Source organism: Mandrillus leucophaeus, unplaced genomic scaffold (genome assembly GCF_000951045.1).
Source record: "Mandrillus leucophaeus isolate KB7577 unplaced genomic scaffold, Mleu.le_1.0 Scaffold1165, whole genome shotgun sequence".
NCBI classification, from domain to species: Eukaryota; Metazoa; Chordata; class Mammalia; order Primates; family Cercopithecidae; genus Mandrillus; species Mandrillus leucophaeus.
The window spans coordinates 407082-412836 of record NW_012099932.1 but is presented as its reverse complement, the minus strand read 5'-3'; the positions used below and the strand labels follow the sequence as shown (position 1 = coordinate 412836).

At 36.6% G+C, this 5755-nt stretch overlaps 1 protein-coding gene across 1 annotated transcript in view; it reads right to left on the bottom strand.

The window, feature by feature from the left end:
• Positions 1–5755, bottom strand: part of LOC105553366 (WD repeat-containing protein 70) — a 332864-nt gene that overhangs the window by 106450 nt on the left and 220659 nt on the right. The gene's annotated exons all lie outside the window — the stretch shown is intronic.

Genomic DNA, 5755 nt, shown 5'->3' with positions numbered 1-5755 from the left:
CTGCAACCTCCGCCTCCAGGGTTCAAGTGATTCTCCTGCCTCAGCCTCCTGAGTAGCTGGGATTACAGGCACATGCCACCACGCCCGGCTAATTTTTGTATTTTTAGTAGAGACAGGGTTTCACCATGTTGGTCAGGTTGGTCTCAAACTCCTGACCTTGTGATCCATCCACCTCAGCCTCCCAAAGTGCTGGGATTATAGGCGTGAGCCACCACACCCGGCCTATTTGTGTCTCTTTTCAATTTTTTCATCAATGTTTGATAGTTTTCTTTTTTTCTGAGACAGAGTCTCACTCGGTCACCCAGGCTGGAGTGCAGTGGTGAATCTCCACTGACTACAGCCTCCGCCTCCCGGGTGCGAGTGATTCTCCCACATTCAAATGATTTTCCCATCTCAGCTTCCCAACTAGCTGGGATTACAGGCACCTGCCACCACGCCTGGCTAATTTTTATATTTCTAGTAGAGACAGGGTTTCACCATGTTGTAGGCTGGTCTCAAACTCCGGACCTCAAGTGATCTGCCTGCCTTGGCCTCCCAAAGTGCTGGGATTACAGGTAGGAACCACCGTGCCTGGTCAACACTTTTCAATGTTTGATCTTTTAACTTCTTAAAGTTATTCCTAAGTATTTTTTAACATTATTGTAAATAAAATTATTTTCTTAATTTCTTTTTATATATATATACTTCAAGTTCTAGGGTACATGTGCAGAATGTGCAGTTTTGTTACATAGGTATACACATGCCATGCTGGTTTGCTGCACCCATCAACCCATCACCTACATTAGGTATTTCTCCTAATGTTATCCCTCCCCTAGCCCCCCAACCCCCTACAGGTCCTGGTGTGTGATGTTCCCCTACGTCCATGTATTCTCATTGTTCAATTCCCACTTATGAGTGAGAACATGCAGTGTTTGGTTTTCCGTTCCTGTGTTACTTTGCTGAGAATGATGGTTTCCAGCATCATCCATGTCCCTGCAAGGGACATGAATTCATCCTTTTTTATGGCTGCATGGTATTCCATGGTGTATATGTGCCACATTTTCTTTATCCAGTCTATTACTGATGGACATTTGGGTTGGTTCCAAGTCTTTGCTATTGTGAATAGTGCCACAATAAACACACGTGTGCATATGTCTTTTTTAGATAGATTGTTGGCAGTGTGGGAGTAGAAAATCTGACCAGACCAACAACAAGTAAGGAGACTAAATCAGTAATAAGAAGGTAACCGCCCCCAAAAAAAACCAGGACCTGATGACTTCACTGATAAATTCTACCAAAGAGTTACAGAAGAATTAATACCAATTCTTCTCAAACTCTTCCAAAAAAGTTGAAAGAGAAAGGGAATAATTCTAACCCCATTTTATAAGGCTAGCATTGCCCTGATATCAAGCCAGACAAGGATACTATAAAAAAGAAGGCTACAGAACAATATCCCTAGTGAACACAGATGAAAAAATCATCACAAAAATGTTAGCAAACCAAATCTAACAATTATTAAGAAGATAATTCACCACAATCAAGTGGGATTTATCCCTGGGATGCAAGGATGGTTCAACATATGTAAACCAATAAATGTGATTACCACAGTAACAAAATTAAGAACAGAAATCACATGATATCTCAATAGATGCAGAAAAAGCATTTGATAAAATTCAACATTGTTCATGATAAAAACTCTCAACAAAATAGGTGTAGAAGGAATGGACGTCAACACATTAAAGACCATGTATGATAAGCCCACAGCTAACATCATACTCAGCAGTGCAGAGTTGATAGCTTTTTCTCTAAAATCAAAATCAAGAAAAAGATGTCCACTTTGACAATTTCTACTCAACATAGTACTCGAGTCAATTAGGAAAGAAAAAGAAATAAAAGTCATCCAAATAGGAACGAAGTGAAATTGTCTCTGTTTGTTGATGACATTATCTTACATACAGAAAACTCTAAAGACTCTACCAAAAAAACTGTTTGAGCAGAGAAACAAATTCAGGAAAGTTGTCAGTTACAAAATGTTCGCTATTTTATGAAACTTTACAACTGCTTTCCAGAGTGGCTGTACCCTTTTACATTTGTACCTGTAATACCGAGTTTTAGTTTCTTTGCCTCCTCAATAGTTTTAATTGTCTTTTTTATTATAACCATTCTAGTAGGCATGGAAAATGTCATTGTGATTTTTATTTGCATTTTCTTAGTAACTAAGGATGGCAAGCATCTTTTCGTGTGCTTATTGGGCATCTCCATTATCTTTCTTTAGTGAAATATGTACTCAAATCTTTTGCCCATTTAAAAAATTGGGTTGTCATTTTATTGAATTCTAGATGTTCTTTAAATATTCTGGATATCAGCACCTTAACAGATACATTATTTGCAAATATTTTCCTCAACTCTTTGGCTTATCTTTCTTTTCACTTTCTTGATGGTATCTTTTGAAGTGCATAAACTTTTAACTTTGATGAAGTCCAACTTACCTTTTTTTTTCCCTCTTTCATCATGTATGCTTTTGGTATTGCATCTAAGAACTCACTGCCTAACCCAAGGTTAAAAATATTTTCTCCTATGTTTTCTTTAGGACTGTCTTTACTTTAAATCTATAACTTATTTTGAGTTAATTTTTATATGGTAAAGTATGGTAAAGTAAGGTTCCAAATACATCTTTTTTTTTTTTGAGATGGAGTCTTACTCAGTGGCCCAGGCTGGAGTACAGTAGTGCAATCTCGGCTCACTGCAAACTCCGCCTCCCGGGTTCAAGCAATTCTCCTGTGTCAGCCTCCTGAGTAGCTAGGATAACAGGCACGCACCACCATGCCTGGCAATTTTTTTGTATTTTTAGTAGAGATGGGGTTTTGCCAGGCTGGTCTCGAACTCCTGACTTCAGGTGATCCACCCACCTTGGTCTTCAAAAGTGCTAAGATTACAGGTGTGAGTCACCATACCTGGGCCCCAAATTCACCATTTTACATATGGATAACCACTTATTTCAGCATCATTTGTTGAAAGGACTACTCTTTTTACATTGTTTTGGAATCTTGGTGGAAAATCAATTGGCCACAAATGTAAGGGTGTGGTTATTTATTTAGCAATGATTCCTAAGTCTAACTCTAGATTTCATAAGGCCTTTTTATTTTTCCAAACCCTTTGATTGAATGAATATTCTGTGTATGTTCCACAGCCATATAACTTAAGTAACTGTAAGTAGAAAATATGAGCACCAAATAAATTTCTCCTAAATGCAATTGTATTCGTAGTACAATTACTGTGTACATGCATAAAAATTGTGTCCAAAGTGTTTATATAAATTACTGTGGGTTTTATATAGAAGTTAGAACATTTTCCCATTTCTGTGAACTTTAATATCTTAATACTTGGCCATTTTTTAAAAGAAGGTCTTCCTTGTTAGATTCATTCTGCCAAGCAAGCCGGCAAGTTTTAGACTTTTATATCACTCAAGTTGCTTATGTAGTCCTTCAAGAAAAATTAAACCAAGATCTCTAAAGTGATTTCCATGCAAAATTAATGCTTCCCTTTACCTCTGCCAAACTCTGTGATGCATTTATGCAGCAGATGCCAGAAAGTTTAGAATTTGTAACTGGAAAGAATTCAAAATTTTAAGACAGAAAGCATTTGTGCCTGGGGCAATGTAATGATCCCACCTGTGTCGTTTTCTTGTCTTCTGGATGTTTTCATTGTGTGTCCAGAAAGGCCCAGGCAGATCCTTCTTCTATTTTTAAATCTTTTTTATGAAACACAGTTTTAATTTTACAAGACCAGATCTCACTCCAAGTTTCAAAATATGTGTTCTTCAGCATAAAATGTTTTGACAGATATCTAATGGCCTAGCACTTTAGCATCCATTTTTTAGGCACAGATTCAGAGAATTGGAGCCATAAAATCATAGTGTAATTAGTCACTATCAGATGCTGGATAAATTTGTACTTCTAGGTGAACTGTTTTCTTTCCCTTTCCCTTATTGTGAAAATTGTCTCAATCTCTTAATATACCACTGAAATAAATGGAAATATCTGTTGGACTTACTAGCTTTGATATTTCATTTATGGTCTAAGAAGCATAGCAGAAAAGATGTGGTATTTATTGAGTGCCTACTATGTTCTCCAAGTATTAGCCTAGATATGTTTATATCCCTAATCTCATTTAATCCTCACAAACCCTTATTGTTGGTATTATGATCCCATTTTTAGAAATGAAGAACTTTAAATAAGCCAAATAATGACGCTTTATGCCTGTGTGTGGCCTTTCATATCATAATTCTAAAATATCATCTGGTATTTGTGACGTTCAGTTATTTAAAAAACTATCATAATTTATATTCACCATTGCAGAGTTGAGGGTAGAACGAAAAGACAAATGTGGTATTCAACTTTTTGCACTTATTATTTTTGGGAAACATAGCAAACAGACATAAGAGCCAAGTAAGCGATACAGAATACACTCAATAGGGTGAAGGCTGTATAATTCTCAGATACAAATAGTGCTAGAACAACTGGATATCCATATGCAAAAAAAATCAACTTTGAGTCATACTTCATACTACATACATATAAAAGCTAATTTAAATAGTTCATAGATCTAGTTGTAAAACTTAAAATTGTGAAGGACAATGTCTGCCACCTTGGGTAAGGCAAAGATTTATTAAATACAATCCCTAAAAATATTGGTAAATTAGACTGTCTTAGTCATTTTGTGTTGCTATAACAAATATCTGTGGCTGGATAATTTGTAAAGAAAATAGGTATATTTAGCTCATAGTTCTGCAGGCTAGGAAGAAAAAGAAGCATGGTTCCAGTATCTCCTTGGCTTCTGGTGAAGGCCTCATGACTTGCATAGTGAAAAGCAAAAAAGGAGTAGGCAAGTGCAAAGAGATCAAATGGTGAAAGCAGCAGCAAGGCAGAGAAACCAAGAAAGCCAGAGTCTTTCTGAAAACCCACGCTTTTGTTAACTCGTAACCAGAATATCTAAAAAGCTCTGAAAATTCAACAAGAAAAATAAATCAATATTTAAAATGGGCAAAAGATTTTCACAGACACTTCATCAAGTTAGAGAAACATATGATAAATAGCATATGGAAAGATCCTTAACATCACTAGTCATTTCAGAAATGCAAATTAAAATCACAATACACTATTACTACAAACCTGTAAGAATGGCTTTTAAACAAAAAAGGCTAACGATACCTAGTGTTGATCAGGATACAGAGCAACTGGAATGTGCATACACTGCTTGTGGGAATGCAAAATGAAACTGCAACTTTGGAAAACAGTTTCTTATAAAGTTAAATATATACTTCCCATATAACCAGCAACGTCATTTCTAACTGTTATCTAAGAGAAATGAAAATTTATTTTTTAAAAAACAATAAAAAGCTATACATGAATCATTACAGCAGCTTTGTTCACAATTGCCCCAAACTGGAAACAACTCCAAATCTTCATTCTGTTAATGCATTAAAAAAAGTGGTACATCCATAGAGTGAAATTTTATTCACCAATAAAAAGTAATAGAGTAAAGTTGTTGACACATATAACAACTCAAATACATTATGCTTAAAGAAGCCACACTCAGGGGCGGAGCAAGATGGCCGAATAGGAACAGCTCCAGTCTCCAACTCCCAGTGCGAGCGACACAGAACACCGGTGATTTCTGCATTTTCAACTGAGGTACTGGATTCTTCTCACTAGGGAGTGCCGGACAATCGGTGCTGGTCAGCTGCTGCAGCCCGACCAGCGAGAGCTGAAGCAGG